Consider the following 18,821-nt stretch of genomic DNA (forward strand, 5'->3'; position numbering starts at 1 on the left):
TGAAACTTTACACTCAAGACCTTATTCCAATTTTTTTTGTGAACGTTGTATACAGTTTTCAGTTTTGAAATTCTATCCAAACAGCTCTGTTTAAAAGGACATACATGTGTGGCAAAGTGATAAAGGCCATGAACAGTTAGTTCATAGACACAAATGACTGTACACCAATCCAGCATGGACTGAAATCAATGGAAAGACTCTCATTGACATCCGTGGACGTTGGATTAGAGTCAACAAAAATATCTGTAACTATTTTACCTAGGATAAATTACAAGAGCTATAGTTCTTGTGTTTCAGGATATAAACTGATCTCAAGTTGCGGTCTGGAAGAAACTTTCTTTAGGAAACTATACATTCAGGCTGATCACAAGGCAGGATTATGCCTTCCAGGTGTTGGCATTTGATGCTATAAAAAAGATACCAGACTGGATGGATCATTGATCTGTCCCAGGTTAACAATTCTTAAATAGCTCCATGTCATTCCATAGCTAAAATTGTAAGCACATTATCATTATAGACTGGATTGTTGTCCCCCAGCTAGAACCTCCAGAGAGTGTTCTTTCTGAGTCCACACTGACAGATGGGATGAGGAGACGGAAGAGAGTGTGTTGCTGGAAAGACTGGAGAAAAATAGGCCATGTTACACACTTTTTTGGGGACTTGACCTTTGAATCAGTGTTCAAATCAAACATTCTGGTGACTCTCACACAAGAGTTTAGCAAACACATTCATCATTCAGATTGGAAATTAAGGTAAAACTTTAAAATTAGTGTGGGAAACTATGTAAACAAGGAGTTAGGGGGTCTCAAAATTACCATAAAACTGTCCTTATAATCCAGTTTAGTGAGTCATAAGCCCATAATAAATATCCCTGTCCTAAAATTAGTCAGTAATAAACTCTTCTGCTTTAGCTATCAACTGTAAAGCCATACTCCAAGCTATCTTTGTATAAGATATACACAGACTGTTGGACTGGACTGATTACGTATTTGTAGGCGATAGGCACAGGATACGGGCAGTTATTTGTAATGGGACTTAACCGAACAGAGTGGTGTAATTTCTACCAAAAGAACAAAATATGTGGGAGCCTGATTCACTGTTGTACTACTGTCCCTTTTTGCCAGTTACCTAGGCACATTAGGGCTGGAAAAGCCTCGTGATCCAATCAATCAGGAGTTCCTTCAGCATCATAGCATCTATGACAACCTCACTCAGTCCCTGGTAAATATGGCATGTAGGGAGCATCACTGGGGAAAGAGGTTATCTTGGGAGTATGGGAGCACTTTCCCCAGCTGTTGCCAGGACACCTTGGGAATCATTGGCAAACAGACATAAATTATGATAGCTCAGTGTTGAACCCTGGGCTGGAGAGTTTTCTGCCTGTGGTAGCTTGTTTTGACTTCTTGTTAAGCACTATGACACAAAGACCTTTGCGACTGTCCCTGTAACCTTTTTTGGCTGAATCAGCCCACCCACCACTACTGATATTTTTTACATTTGGAGCATTTCTGATGCATGTTGGGAGCATATTTTGCATTTTGTTTTGGGAAGTAAAATGAAGTGTATATTAGGAGAAGCTGTGTCTTTTTCAGTTTGTTTGCTGTAGGTACTTTGTTCTGAGATATATTAACTATTTGCTACAGTAATTTTGTTCTGAGGTAGCATTAGGGTGACCAGATAGCAAGTGTGAAAAATTGGGACGGGGGCGGGGGGTAATAGGAGCCTATGTTAGAAAAAGACCCCAAAATCGGGACTCTCTCTATAAAATCAGGACATCTGGTCACTCTAGGTAACATGCGCTGGAGAAATGAGTGAGGATTAGTAGTTAGGCTTCGTTCTAATCACAACATGGCCACAGGCTTGCTGTGTGAATTTGGGTGTGTTTCTTCTATGACTCAGTTTTCCCATCTCTAAAATACAGTGAAGAGCACTCATCTGATTCACAAGCACAGTAAGGTAAATTAGTTTAGTGTGCACTGTGTTTTGAAGATATACAGCAGTATATTAAGTATTAAGAATTGTTGTATGGTTGAAATTTGGACATGGGGAATGTGACCTCTTGAGAAGTAAGTACTGATATATAGCAATGCAGGAGCACATCTATAGCTCAAGATATCAGGGACAAGGTTTATCATAATCGAAGCAGAAAATTGCTGTAGTATTTGAGCATACTGCTCCAAGAAATCACTATCATACAGTAATGAGACAATTTGATAAATCATTTCTCTTTCTCTCTCTGTTTTTGCAAATTGCCTTCTAGAAGGAGTGCTTGATGCCCCAAAGATGGTGGAATGGAAACACAAGGAGGCATTCTGTTCAGCTGGGTGGGTCACTAAGAGGGATTGGCATTCATTATGCCTTCCATAAATGTAACTGATCTCACTGATGATTGCATGTATTGTTTGGTTAATTACTGAGTGCTATGTGAGTTCCAGAAATAATTCATGCAGGTTACCTGACACAGGCATCAGAAGAATGAGTGGTCTAGGGGGTTGCTTTATAGAACAGAAGCTGGTTAATACAAGCTAAACTGTAACTGTACAAGCTGCCCTGAGTAAAGGGCAGCACATAGCTGCACTTCCCCAGCAGAGGACCAGAGAATGAACTGTGGCTCATCCACAAATCCTCCCCTGCTTTGCCTTTGTTTTGGAGGGGAGGTTACGCTACTTCACCACTTATGAGGAGTGACTTACTCCCATGCATGCACCCAGTCAGCTGCTCTGGCTGGCAAGGAATAGTGGCTCGAAAGAGGAAACCTAAGGAAGGAGAATCAGGTTAATAAATGGGCGTGGCTATGCAAATGAGATTACAAACAGTCATTATAAGAATCAGTGTGACTGTAAAATATTAGGATTTAGAGCATGAGTATGGTGAGGCAGGTGTTTTCAGAAGTTTGAGCAAAACAGACTGAGTAGAATGCTTGCATAGTTGGAAGGCACAGCAGATTTTACATTCCTTGCTAAACATGGCTGGTGATGCTGAGGATGGTCAGGTCCCTAAGTGTTTCCCCTCAGGGAAAAAAAGAAATACTTTTGTGGTCGTAGAGGGGTGGGTGGAATCCTGGGGGATGGAGTGTTCTTCATTTCCATAGGTGTGAGTCTTTTGGCCAGATGGATGCTGCTACTCTCTGGCTAAAAGACAACTTAATCTCCAAGCTGTCAGCTGCCACTGTTCCTTGGATTGTATGGGCCCTTTACATTTTGAAGTAGGATTGCCCCTTTCCTTGGAGACAGGAGCAGTATGAGCAGTAACACTCTTGATATCAGCCTTGGAGGCAAGGGATTGAATCATGAATGATTTGCAGGCCAGGTAGGCCATCCATTTCCCCACCCCTCAAATTCAATCAGTGTCTTGCTGGCACAAAATCTGACCGTGACATGGCTCAGTATTGTGGCGTGTGACAGGCCCAACAGCTAACCATAAGTAAAGTTTTCCTTTTAGAATTACAATTTAGAAAGAAAATCAAAGGCCCACATCATTAGCAGGTTCAAATGTTTTCTCTCTGTAAATTATACACACACAGTAAGTAAACCTGATTTCATTAATATTTAGAAATCTGTGTAAATTGGCTGTTACTTTGAGAAGAAAAATGGTTAGAGAACATTCATTTTTGTGGGAAGAAAAGGGCACATAAATAATTTGTATACCTTGCAAAATGATCCTTCAGTTAACAAGTTTTCCCTGGAAGCAATAGAAACAAATGCATCTGCCGTCTGATGTGTAAAGCTCTAATATGCTTTTTTGTATAGTCACTTGTTTTGATTGAAAAGGGACTTCTGGAGCTGAGAGGCATAATGAATATTATTACAGATAGGGTTTTAAACAAACACAAAAGAACCCAAAATAAAGTCCTTATGTGTGCCCTTAGTACATGAGGTCTGCCTATTACTTCTACCACAGTTGAGTGAGCATATATGAGAGTCATTTATGATGCATATTGCTGTGTCTGCTCTGATTGTAAACTTTGATGATGGGTTAATTGGTTGATGTCAAGGAAGGCAATCCTGGTCGCATAAAAAGAATGACGAGATGATGGTAGTAGTCAGGACTTCATTACTAGAAATCTTTCCTTTAAAAACCAAATCAGAAACCTCTCATTTTAAAGGCAGTAATTCTACAGCAGTTCAATAGCAAACAAGAAGAAACACTTTAATGTGTGACAGTTATGAGGTAATGAGCCTTTATGCTAACTGAGCTTCTCTTAACCCCATGACAGGATTTCAAGATTCCTGATTCTTTTGTAACGGTCTGTGTCAGAGTGGCAGGAGCAGTCAATTGGTTACATATTTAGAGAACTTTGTTGCTCATCTAGCTTCCCATCAGACATTTGTTTCACTCCTACCATACAAATCATGCTCTATACTTATGATACAATGTCTGTGGGGAAAAAATTCCACTGAATGTAGGTACCTCAGCTGATCCTACTGTTTCCACTAGACCAGAGGTATGTTTCTTCAAATTCCCAAGATTTATGCATAAGCATAGAACTGCTAACAGCATGGTACCTGGTAATGCATTGTTACAGGTCTCACCCTGCTAATGGGATGTGAATAGGGCTGCTGAATCACCCCCTCCACCCGGAAATCAGTGAAAAATTGAAAACCAAAGTTTTTTATTTGGAAATGCCAATGCAGTGCCTCATCGGAGTTGTAGTTCATTTGTCTCATGCTCCTGCATGACCCTTTATGGGTCAGATTCCCTAACCAGACATCTCTCATGATTCACCATGGTCTCCCTTTATGCTGAGCCACTGTGGTGCACAGGGCCAGCTCCAGGCACCAGCGCAGAAAGCAGGTGCTTGGAGCGGCCAATGGAAAGGGGCGGCACGTCCGGGTCTTTGGGGGCAATTTGGCGGCGGGTCCCTCAGTCCCTCTCGGAGGGAAGGACCGGCCACTGAATTGCTGCTGAAGAATGAAGCGGCGCGGTAGAGCTGCCGCCGAAGTGCCGCCAATCGCGGTTTTATCTTTTTTTCTTTTTTTCCTCCACCGCTTGGGGCAGCAAAAAAGCTGGAGCCGGCCCTGGTGGTGCATCATGGGAGATGTATTACTGCTAGGGAACCCAACCAATAGAAGAGACTGGGGCATGAAGCACTTGAACTACAAGTCCCAGAAGGTACCATGGCAGAATTTCTGAATAAGAATGTTCTGGTTTGAGGCCAAAACTTTGGTTTTCATGTGTTCAGTTTTTCAATGAAAAGTCAAAATTTTCTGTAGAAAACACACTTGTGAAAAATTTCACTGAGTTGAACAGCCTTTACATATCTATATCTATATCTTGAACCACAGTTTTGAAGGAAAACTTTCAACCAGTCTTTAATGTAAAGCTGAAGTATCTGGTGCCAATCAAAATGAAAAGTAAAATTTCTCTGGCACCTTTCCATAAGATTAGGCGATGACCCTCGTTCTGGTTCTGTTTGCTTTTCTCTTCCTTTTTAAGTTAGGTGTATAAAGAGCTTTGAACTGAAAAGCATTATATGCAGTAAGTGCTAATTTGATTATTACTTATGTTCACTGTTATTTCTATGGTGCTAGGGATCAAAGCCTTATTGTTCTAGACACTGCATGCCTACATAAATCAAAGTCCATGACCCAGAGACCTCACAAAATATTTTGAAACCTTTTGAACAAAATAGGGCCATTGATGAAAAGACTGTAGCTATGTGAGAAGCTTCTGTCACTGCTGCCGTTTTGAATAAAGAGTGGCAATAGGCCAGGATTTTCAAAATACCTCAGAGCCAGATTTCTAAGTGCTCTGTACCACAAATAGGGCCATATTTTCAGAAGAGCTCAGCCCCCATTTAGGCACTGAAATAAGTGGCCAGATTTTCAAAAGTGCTCAGAACCCAACAGGCTGAGCTATTTTAGAAATCTGGCCCTTTATTTTGGTGCCTATGTAAGAGTTTAACTCTGTTGAAAATCTGACTCTAAACAGTCCTTGAAGCAGCCTGCATAAGCCAGAGCATTGCATCACAGGAAACGTAGGACCTTAATGATACTTGTCCTGTTCTTTGCTTTCTAGTGCACAATAAATGTAGTCTATATTAAATCTCATCTGTCTCTGGTTAGGCCTATGCCTGTTTAGTTTCTTGTCTGTTCTTATATGTTTGTACCTTATTGGATGTGGATGTGTATTTATGATTATATATGAATATTTACGATTACATATGAATATTTTCATTCACCTAGCATTCAAGATACCATGCAATTTTTGTTAGATGACTCTTGGGCTTTTTTGGTGAATTAGGCTGTTGAAAGCCACAGCTCAAGTAAAAGATAACGGATGGTACATGTCAAATTAAAAGTAACATTAGAGATGGGAAAAATTTTAAATCCTCAGACCCAAAACCACCCCGTGAAAGTAGTTTTACGTTTAGATTTAACTTCAGATTTGAGGCTTATAATTCAAATGGCTGCCCGCAGAGCAGACACAAATTTCTACCTTAAATGGGGGAAGGAAGTACCAAAAAAAAATTCCTGTTGGTACTTCCACTCCCTGAACCCCCTCATCTGATAACCACTGTAGCTGGAGCTGTTCCCTGCTGCCACAAATCCTTCATGTCTGAGGGCAAGCAAATGCCCAGAAAAGCCAACTGTACTGCATGACTCAGGCCCAGAGCTTAGGAAAACCCCAAGGCTTCCATAGCAGCTTCTTGGAAGAGTTTATGGATGCATTTCTGCCCAGCCTGCTCTCCATTTCCCCCAGGTCTGTAGAGTTGCTGGATGTAGAGAGGAAGGAATTGCCATAGTGGATCAGAGCAGCAGTCCATCTATTCCAGTATCCTCTCTCCAACAGTGGCCAGAACCAGATGTTTCTGAGACAGCGCAAGAACCAAGAACCCTGCAATAGGCATATGTGGGATAATCTGCCTCCCATTTAGGTCTCAGAGATTGGTATAAGCACTGAGAGCATGAAATTGGATATCCTTTCAAAAATTGTCATTAATTGTCTTTCATCTCCTTTAGAAGATAAACAATCTAAATCTTTTCAAACTCTTCATATATCTCTGAACCCCCTTCAGTTCTAAAATATACTTTGAGATGGAGTGACCAGGGCTGCACACAGTATTCAAGGTGAGGGTACATCAGTAATTTATATAAAGGAATTATAAAGTTTTTGGTATTACTCTTCATCCGATTCCTTATGTCTTATTTGCTTTTCTGATGACAGCTGCATATTGAACAGAGGTTTTCTTTGAGCTCTCTACAATGATGCCAGGGTCCCTTCCTTGGGCTAATACAGTTAATTTAGAACACTGTAAGGTATAAGAATAGTTTAATTTATTTTCCTCCAGTGTGTATAACTTTACATTTATCATTACATTTCATTTGTCATCATGTTGACCATTTGACTAGCTTGTTTAGGTCAGATACATTGAAGTCCTGACCCCAGTTAATCTCCTAGTGCAACTAACTAAGGGAGAGTCTAACTCTGACAATGTGCACTGAGACCACAATACAAGACTAGACACAGTTGTCAACACAAACAGCTCCTTTCAGGGCCTCAGTCAAAACCGGCATTGAAAATTGTCAATTTCAGTGTGGAGGGATTCTTTTGCAGAGAAGGCTGACATTGAGTCTGGCATGAAAGCAGACATCGTGTGGTTGTAAGGGACATACATAGGCAACAGCACCAAACATCCTTGGCATGCCTGTCACTGTAAACATCAAAAGCAACATCTGTAGCAGTAGAATGCTGAGACAGAGTGCTAGCTGAAGCACCCTGGTCACTTAGGTAACTGCATAACAGAGAAGTTTATAGTATTTATTGGAGGCAATTAACCTATTATGGTGGAGATTGTTGACACTTGGAGAAATTATTGGGCTAATGAGGTAATTAGCTCGATAAGGGAAGATATATAATTGGCAGGAACAGGAAGTAAAGGGGTAAGCTTAGAGAGTGAGCTAGGTGTGGTAGAGAGACCTGTGTGGAAGGCTCCTCCTGACACATGCAAGTATTATGTTCTGTGATGTTGGAAATCTAAAGATTAAAGAGACACATGAGGAAAATAAATGGACTGTGTATATTGTGAATAAGACCACCAAATGGGCCAGGCAGTGTGGCACACTGGGTAGCTGAGGGAATGCTCAGTGAGAAATATGTATATGCTATAAAACATTGGTGAAAAATATTGCTGTGAAACTCTGTGGTACAATGGAACTTATCATGATTGAACTCGATCAGATAACAGTAGTTTCTGTTTACAAACTAGTAGGTGAATAGTTTGCATGGCCACCTGACTTTCCCCAGCCAGAAATACCATGTCTTGTCATAGGTGACTTCTCCAGTGACAGTATCATCTGGGGATTTCCTAATAATGACAACAGTGGAGAGGAAATTGAGAAGTGGGTAGCAACAAACTTGACCTTGATCTACGACTTCAAGGACAAATGTACCATCCAAAGTTCACAATGGAAGAAGGGCTCCACTCTTGCTCTAGCCTTTGTCATCTCTGAAAATGCAGGCAACTTCAGAAGAGAGGTTACGGCAGTGAGCCCAAGATTAATAGTATAGACCAGTGCAAGTGACAATAGAGGCGGCAGTACATCCTAGGAAAATAAAGTACCTGTGCTGAGATTCAGCTTCAGAAAATCGGACTGGGAAGGTTTTACCTTTGAACTGGATAAATCCATCTGTAATATTACCACAACATAAGAACACTGGGGAGAACTTGCTTCCCTGGTATGGTAAACTGCCCAAAAGCACATCTCCAGAGGATGTCAGACACTATGCGCTTGTCTACACAGGGAAGGTAGTGCACAGTATGCTAGGGTATGAGTTTAAAATACACTTGCTACGATGCACTTAACTTTCCATGTGGATACTCTTACTGCACACTGAAGTCCCTCAGGTGGTTTCATTTAGTACACTTCCAAAGTGCATTAAGCTAATGTGCACAAAGACACTTAGTGTGCAATAAGTGTGCCTACACTTAGTGTGCAATAAGTGTGGACTAGCTAGTGAGCCACAGCTACTGAGGGCTTTTTCCCCATTTTGAGATGCCCTATATTTACCTGGGCTTTCAGAAAAAAGAAGTCAGCAATATAAGAGATATTCAGAACTGTTTGACCTGGATCCCTTCAGGGAAGAAACCATAGGTTTGGGGGAAATGCTTACAGGAGAGATTGGAAAAGAGCAGTGTCGTGGAAAAAGTCACCCATGCATTGATTTTAGTTCACAGATTCAAGCCTGAGGCCAGTTTATTGCAATACATACCTACGCGTTGGGGTAGCAGTCCGAAAACTACCACACCTAGCACAGCACGCAGGCTGCTTTTATTCCTTCAGACTGCAAGCATAGTACAAATAATACGTCATTTGCCTGAAATAAGAGTTGGGGGTCTGTCCCTTTTCCCCCCCGATACCTCCCCCCTGTGTTCGGGCCTTCTGCGTTACTTTGACTGACATAAGGGAGGCCACCCAGGCCTATTTCTCCACAGCAGTGTGACCACTGGAGGGAACTGATTGAAACAACAAACCAGTGCAAAAAAGCAGGGGTCACCATTCAGAAGCTGAAGCCTCATGACAACAGCCATAGCTCATCACTGCAGTCTCTCCCAACCAAATCATGCACCACCTAATCCTAAAAGGTAAACCAGCCCACAAAACAAAGGGCAGAACAAAACAAATCAGGCAGGAACTTCTCCTGCTCCTCAGAGACAGCAAAGTCCACAATGACTAACTCAACATTAAGGAGGTGACAATTGCCATGAAATCTCTGAAATATGGAAAAAAGCCACTGGACTCCATTGAACTGTTACTTAACTTTGGGATGAGATCACAGAAGTGTTGCTTGACTTCTTTAATTCCTTCATTGGAGACAATGATGGTACCCAGGTAGTGGAAACAGGCCAAAGTGGTTGCACTACTCAAACAACATAAAAACCCTAACTTCGCAAAGAATTACCAACTAATACCCTTACGTTGCTCAATCTACAAGCTATATGAGTGGATCATAATGGTTAGAATAGCACCAATAATGGAAGGGGAGATGACTGATGAACACACCATTTTCCATCCAGGACGTTCATGTTGTGGCCAAATTGTAAACCTAATTCAATACATTGAGGATGGCATAGAAACCTGTAAAATTACAGGAGCTGTGCTTGTTGATCTGTTGGCTGCTTATGACACTGTGAACTATCATGGACTTCTACTGAAGCTGACAAAAATTTTGAGAAATAGCAAGATGGTCCAGGTCATCTCCTCACTCCTTGAGAATCAACACTTCTTTGTTGAGATGGATGGTCAAAAAGCCTATGGCATACTGAATGGAATGGGCTGCCACAAGGTTCAGTGCTATCACCATCACAATTTAACATCTATACAAATGATAAACCAGAGTTTCTGGACATGTGAAGATTCATTTATGCAGATGATGTTTGCATCACACCCAGTCAGAAACACTTGAGCACACTGAGTGCATTTCTAACTGGTTCCCTGAGCATGCTTGGAAAAAATCACACATAGTACCTGAATGCTTACCCTAGCAAGATACAAGTGTGCACCTTCCACCTGAAACACCATCAGGCCAAGCAGAAACTCAAGATATCATGGGATGGCACAATCCTTGAGCGCTTTGAACATCTGGCATACCTGTAAATCACATTAGACAAAATACTGATATTCAGAGAGCACACTCCAAGCAACCAGGTCTCACCTTGTGTTACTCAGCTGTGGAGTACTGTGCCCAAGTACGGGCATACTTGAGCCATACACACCACATTGATACTGAACTTAATCAGTCCTGTAGGATCATCACAGAAACTTTGAAACAGGCTCTTACACTATTGCTATATTGCCCTGTGGGTATTGCACCACCACCAGTGACGTGGGAGGCCTTTAGTAAAAAGGAGAGAGAAAAAAAGTGCATAATCCAAGATATCTGCTACATGGACCCAGTCCATCACCAAGAGGCTGAAGTCCAGAAAGAGGTTTGCCTCTGAAAATCCCTTATCCCAAAATATCACTGTGGAAGGCTTCAGAGTAACAAAATGGCAGGAAATGCCGATGACCTTGGAGAACCTGGTTCCTTCAAAATGACTCCCTCCTGGCACTGACCTTGAACAAAAATATTGGTGTACTCTAAATCAAGTGAGAGATGGGGTGGCAAAGACTGGTGACAATAGGATCAAGTAGAAGTCAAGGAATGACCCCAAATGTGAATGCAGAGGAACTAGGTAAACACCGGAACACTGCCTGATGCAGTGCACTGCAGATGCACTGCCTGATGCAGTGTTCCTGTCAACATCTCGTACTCCCAAGGAACTATTTGAGATTAGTGACAATAAACTCCAAAGTTTATCTGAAGTTCTTCAGTCTTCTCTGGTCCTGACTAACTTAAATAAATTTGTGCTATCTGGAAATTTTGTCCCACTTTCCAGGTCATTAGTAAATATATTAAACAACACGGGACCTAGTAAGAAACCTTGAGTCCCCACTGTTCACATTTTGCCATGAGGAAAATTGACTCTCCATTCCTATTCTTTTCTTTCTGTCTCTCAGCCAGTGTTTGATTCCAGACAGCAGTTTGCCTCTCATCCTGTGACTACTTACTTTCTTCAGTAGCATCTTGTGCTGCACTTTGTTTCCACTGGAGTTTTTCCAGGGATATCCTCACCCTTCAACAAAAAAAAATACCTGGAATCCACTGTCCTAACAGTTCAACTTGTGGAATGACAAATCCAGAACAAAGGATTGCACTCTATGGGCCACATTAAGATTATTTCAGAGTCCTAGATAGCATTAGTTCCTATAAAAGTCTTCATGAAAATTTCCCCCCACCCCTAACAAACATGTTAATTTATCAGAGCAGCTGAAAGGGTAAGGAACCTGGGACTATAACTGAGAGAGAGCTTCCATATTATTTAACTCATAATTGATATAATTCAATGTAAAATTTCACAGCGCAATCTGTTCTAAGACTAAAAATGCAGAAGGGGAATCAGAAAAAGGAACAGTGACCCGTTTCAAACTGGTGATGTTTCATGTGTTAGGTGAACGTGATCACCGCTACACTATGGGGCTTCTCTTTTTTTGCCACAGACTTTGCAGAATGCACAGGAATGTTTTCTCTAGCTACAGAAGCTACCTAATGCAATGTCTATATCTATGGCCTTCCTGCTCACAAAGCGGTCATGCCCCTGCCCAAGGCTGACACAGCGACCTGGCTCGGGCAGGATTGCTAGCGAGGCATGATACTTTTGCCATTAAGCAAACACAGCAATTCTTTCCTGGCCTCTGACACTGAATGCCTCCATGCATTACGCTGTGCCCTATCAGTGTGGGAGGACTGCATGAGCTCGGAAAACATGTCATTGCGAGTGCGTTTTTTTCGCCTTCTAATCTGCGATAACCTCAGGGACTGAGATGATGAGGGAACGTAGACACATTCTGGGGGGACTGCATGGTCACCTGTGCTGCTGAGTTCACCACGCTGGCCAAACAGGAAATGAAATTCAAAAGTTCCCGGGGCTTTTCCTGTGTACCTGGCTATTGCATCTGAGTTCAAAGTGCTGTCCAGAGCTGTCACAATGGAGCACTCTGGGATAGCTCCTGGAGGCCAATACCGTCGAATTGCGTCCACACTACCCCGACTTCGACTCAGCGATGTCAATTTCAGCGCTAATCCCTTCATTGGGGAGGAGTACAGAAATCGATTTTAAGAGCCCTTTAAGTCAAAAAAACGGTTTCATCGTGTGGATGGGTGCAGTGTTAAATCAATGTAACGCTGCTAAATTCAATCTAAACTCGTAGTGTAGACCAGGGCTTAGTACCTGTCTCATATGTGAAGATCTCTGTGCAGCTCGAAAGCTTCTCTCTCATATCAGCAGAAGTGTCCACTGAAAGACATTATCTGACCCAAGTTGTGTCTCTATAGTCACATAATCATCTAGATCTTTATACGCTTATCTTAATTAAATGCTAGAATTTTGAGGTAACCCTGCAATTTATTTAGATGTAGTTTTCAAATAATGGCACTGGTTTACTACACACACTTATATATTGTTTTGCTCCAGTAATTCTAGGGATTTTAATGTCTTTTTAATCCTAGAAGCAGGACATGAAATGTTAGGGGTTTTTTTTCTAACTGAATTTTCTTTAACTTTCGCTCCCTCTTCCTTTGATTTCACACCATCCAGTTGCACAATTTACCATGATATGTTTATGCTATGTGCAAGATGCAATATAATAAACAAGAATGTAAGTAATTGAGATGCATTCCAGGGAAGCTTCATAGAATTACTTTATAAGAGTGTGAGAGCTAGCCATTTTTAATCAGGTCCTTTGTGACTAATTTGGAAATCATAAATTTTGGCTAGACTAAGATGAATGTAATTAACACTAGTGTTGTATTTTCCACATTTGGTTTTCTAGGAATTTTATCTAAAAAAATAAAATAAAATAAAAAACAAAAAACCCTGAAAGGAACAGAGCATCTATTGCACTTCATATAACCTTGAGAATTGAGCCTAACAGTTAAATGTCAAATTGTTGTATTACTGGGTCTTATTATCCTCCAACCATCACACATTTTTTAATTGATTTGATGTTTTGGAGATAAACGCCTTGGGTTACGTATAACACAAAACATAGCACAACATAATACGATTTCATAAAGGATCTTTTGTAATTGCTTATCACACACGGCTGTGCATGATAGATAGAAACAATAAAAGAATAAATGAAAAATATGTAACCCAAACAATATTATTGAAATGGTATTTTGTCTGGTCCTGAAATGCTTTTTCTTGCAATATGTACAGATCTGAACGCTGAGAAAGCATCAGCCTTTCAGATCTCTCTGGGACTGCATTAGGACCCGTGGGGTGTAACTGATAAAGGGCTTACCTTCCAAAGATTTAGATCAATAGTGGGAATTTTAGGAAGACAAACAGCTGAATCAAAGAAAGAGCTGGTACATATGGAATAAGATGCTGATTAGAGAGCCTTGAGCAAGGTCATCATATGACAAAAGTGAAATCTTAAATCTGACCTATTGCTTATTCTGAGCCAACATAAGGTGAGTAAATAAAATGAAAATACCTGTTCTATTTAATGCAAGTAAATTCACAAGTAGTTTAGGTTCACTAGACTGAAATAAATATTTAGTTATGCATAAATAAAGTAATTCGAATTCAAGCTTTTAATATATATTTTCCTGAACATTATGGCAATGAATTGTATGCCCAAATTTTCAAAAGTGGCCTTCTAAACTGCACACTCAACATTTTAACATCACCTATTTACCACCTGGGATTCCCTCTGAGACCCCTTCTACTCGGCTTCCCATAAACTCAGTTTGACTCCAGATTTAATCATTCAGGTATTTTTATTCAGCATACAGCTAAACTATACTGAGTTGATCAGTCTTAAACACAAGGAGTGGTTGCAGGTAGATCACAGATCCCAAGTGTGACGGTGCACCCCATAAGACTTTATGGAAATATACGCATGAATGTATATATGTGACATAACTGGAATATGTTTTATGCTACATATGCCATGTAACATATCTCTGTAAAGGTTATGATCTACTGAATCTATTCATCTTATCTGTATGCATGTGTCATTATTGTATTTGAAGTTATGAATATTGGCTGCGTACTTGCTTGATTTCTAAGTAGCCTTAGTAAAGCATTTGGTCAGCTTCTTGAGAAAGGAATGTGCAAATTAAGTGCTCAATCAAGAAACAATTAAAGGACAATGAATCTTGGAAGGCTCCAATCCACATAAGAAGTCTATCTGAGGACATTCAGGGTAGCATGTAAACAATGGCTGCTGCCTGTAAAAACTGAGTCATGCATGGACATGTGACTTGCCCATGTGACTCCAAATCTCCATCTTGGAGCTGGACTTTGCATAGGAGAGAGGAGGGGGTCTCCACCCACAAGAGAAAGTCTAATTAAACCCCTGGGAGACCCCTCCATTTTGTCTTCAGCTGGCTAAAGAGAGAGCCTCTCCACCCCCAAGAATACCTGAAAGAAACTGGAACAAAGGACAGTAACTACAGTGGGTGTGAGTGATTGCTGGACCCAGACTAAAAGGAGACTAGTCTGTAAAAGGAAGCTTATTGGAATTCCTCTGAGGGTGAGGTTTTTATCTGCATTCAGTTTTCTTACTGTATTAGACATAGACTGGACTCAATGACCTTTTGAGGTCCCTTCCAGTTCTATGAGATAGGTATATCTCCATATTTTTTTGGTAATTCACTTTATTCTGTCTGCTATTACTTGGAACCACTTAAATCCTACTTTCTGTATTTAATAAAATCACTTTTTACTTATTAATTAACCCAGAGTATGTATTAATACTGGGGGGGGGGGAGAGGGAACAGCTGTGCATACCTCTCTATCAGTGTTATAGAGGGCGAACAATTTATGAGTTTACCCTGTATACGTTTTATACAGGGTAAAATGGATTTAGTTGGTGTTTGGACCCTATTGGGAATTGGGCATCTGAGTATTAAATACAGGAACACTTCTTAAGCTGCTTTCAGTTTAAGCCCGCAGCAGTTAGGGGATGTGGTTCAGACCTGGGTCTGGGTTTGCAGCAGGCTAGCGGGTCTGGCTCAAACCAGGCAGGGCACTGAAGTCCCAAGCTGCGAGGGCAAGAAAGCAGGGACAGAAATAGTCTTGGCACATCAGTTGGCAGCCCCAAGGGGGTTTCTGTGATCCAACCCGTCACACCAAGTTACACAGAAAACTCTTCCTTTGTGTACATTTACACATACATTGCATTACTATACATTGCATCACATGCTTTGGAATTGACTTGGTTACTTTGTAGGAACCAATCCCTGTACAGCATGCTCTGTCCACACACTGTCCATGCATGTTCTACTCTTTACCTCATCTTACATTCCAAGCTTATCTTGTCCATTATGAATGATATCAGGTTGTTCCAACTTATCTTAGCTAGTCCAAACATCCTCTCTCTAGCTTACTGACCCATTTACCTTCCTGATCATGCTTGCTGAGAAATGTGGCCTCACCCATATCTAGTTACCCAGATCAACCAGGCCTACACCCACAAGAGCCATCTATTTTGTACATGGTGGCAGGTACGAGAAAACCAACAGATGGACTGTGGAGCCAGCTTATAATCTTCTGTCCCCCCAAACAAAACAAAACCCTTGTGCGTTATATATAGATTAGCCACATACCTGACTCCTCAGTCCAATAGTCCAGTGGGCTTCCTGGTCTCCATGGCTCAAATTGTGTCCCCAAGATCTATATGCAGAACTGCTCTGTCCCACACAGAAGGGGACTAGTTCCACACTTCCTGAACCCTACAGAGGTAGAGGATATGGCAGTGAGGAGCCATGGCACTGGCACTGGGGCCCAGCATACTGCCCATCATCCTAGCCCCGCAGAGATTTCCTGCAGAAGAGAATATGGAGATTACGTCTGTTACCCCACTCTGTGCTGAGGAACTTGCCCTTTAAAGGGGACCTGGGTGTAGGTCAAAGGAAGCCTAAGGGTTCGTAGAGAAGCCCAGGGCCTCCACATGGATGGCCTTGCACCTTAGATGAATTCCTTCTTCAGGTATCCAAGAGTTCCGTGTGTAAATCGTTCTGTTTAGTCCACAGGTGAATGTGGGATGGCAATCAAATCCAGTGTAACTAAAATCTCTCTGAATCCTCACAGAATTCCTCCACCTTCTCCCTTGTCCTGGCCTGCAAAGACTCTCCCCTATCGGTAACTCCATGGGAGGATTTGCTCTGGATCATGGTGCCACAGAATAATACACCTTCACGAGTATCACAGTGGAGCAGGAGTCAACTGGCATGACTTTATACACTTTTGGGTAAGGTATATTTTAGAGTAACTTATGCTGAACATCCTTCTCTCACCAACTGCAATTTGGGGGAATCAGGGCACATTTTACTTATTTTCAAAATTAACCCTTTGAAGGTCTCTTTTGTGAGGACAATTACCTATCTTTTTTTGTAGTTTGTATGTATTTTTGTATGCCAGTGGTGGTAATGTGCAGGCTAGAAGCTTCATATTTTAGACGAAAGTATATTTATTTTCTCTTTTGCAGGGAAGACTGAATTAAATCACAGCTCTTGGGAGTATTTTAATGATTTTCTTCTCTATTCTGAGTGCAACAAAATGGCTTGCTTGGAGCTATAAATGTCCATAGTTTTATTTTATAGGACAATATCTCTTCATGAGCTGTGCAATGTGCATCCTTTGTATCTGCCAACTGATAGATTCCAGAGCAGACAAACAATTAGCAGAGCCCCCAGACTGGTTGCTGGATTCAATGTCATCCTGAAAATGTCTGTACCTGACACTCAGATTAGGACTTTTATGATCTGTGTGCAGCAGTTGTACCAAGAGATCCAGAAAGAACTTTGTGCTTTCCAAGTCAATAGGCACTGTCTCAGCTGAAAGTCATTCTTTGCTTATAGGATTTTACATGCTGTCTTGCTATTTAGTTGAAATTATCATTAAAATAACCATTCATAGTTGCAGTGAGTTGTGGACCTGCCTTTTTATGAATACAGTAGGAAATGTCCTAATTAGAGATGTACAAAACAATCAACCTGAAACTTGGTAAAAACTAGGCCAAGTATTGGACTCCAAGGGATTCTCTTAGGACCACACAAAACTGTGATCTATATTCATGACCCTCTCTCCAAGGTCTGTTTGGCCAACTGTGATGAGGATTCATTTGGGGCTCTCTCTTTTCCCATAAACTCAGACTTCTACCTTTCCAAGTCCCCGCCTTTCCCTCCTTCAACCAGGAAACAAACCATCTTTCCTTACAGGAGGGAGGGACAGCTCAGTGGTTTGCGCATTGGCCTGCTAAACCCAGGGTTGTGAGTTCAATCCTTGAGGGGGCCACTTTGGGATCTGGGGCAAAAATCAGTACTTGGTCCTGCTAGTGAAGGCAGGGGGCTGGACTTGATGACCTTTCAAAGGCCCTTCCAGTTCTAGGAGATAGGATATCTCCATTTATTTATTTAACCACTTCCCATCCTGGATCCCTGCCTTCCAATTATTTAAGTCGCCCACTCTCACCAACTACCACTTGCTGTTTTCTAGGGAGTAGTCAGGAGAATTTTAGCCCTTGGCATGATGGTTACCTAGCAAGTTTTGTTTATTTTAGCAGAATTTATCAGAGTTCATGCAGTTTCAGATTGAGTCTTCAGATTTTCAAAAACATGAAACTCAAAGTGAAAATGGAAAGAGAAAGCCTTGAAACTTTGTAAAACAAATCTGCCATTTTGGTTTGCCAAAGTCCCTGTAAACCCAAACAGGAGGGATTTGTACTCTTCTTTGGCATGAGTAATTTTTGACAGTAATTTCCAGCATTTTTAAATGCCATCAGTTTTATATTCAATTTTGGAAGTATGAATAAAGTGAAACAATTCAGACCTGCCTGATGTGAAACCTGTGGAACTCCACTGTAGTCACAGTAGAATTTGACCCCGTATTTTAGACTTGGTACAAAAATTATGTTCAACTGGTCTAATCACATGGCTGGGATTTTCAAAGAATCCTAAGGGAGTTAGGTACCCAATCCTCTTGAATATCAATGGGTACCTTTCTTAGACTTCTTTGAATACCCTAGTCCTAGTAGTATAGCTATATGTTATCTAATTCCAAATTTACAAATAGCCCAGGTACAGGGGAAAAACTTCAGCCCATGAATATGCTATCTCATAATATAGGAAAGAATTAGCATTTAAATGGTCAAATTAAAGAAAGTTCACATCTGATAACCTGCCCATTCTGTAGTTCATAAACTAGCTCAGGGAACTCCAATAATAATATTTTTTTTCATATTTGTTTATAGAGCAATACTGATGAA

Source organism: Terrapene carolina, unplaced genomic scaffold (genome assembly GCF_002925995.2).
Source record: "Terrapene carolina triunguis isolate 2854851 unplaced genomic scaffold, T_m_triunguis-2.0 Scaffold211, whole genome shotgun sequence".
NCBI lineage: Eukaryota > Metazoa > Chordata > Testudines > Emydidae > Terrapene > Terrapene triunguis.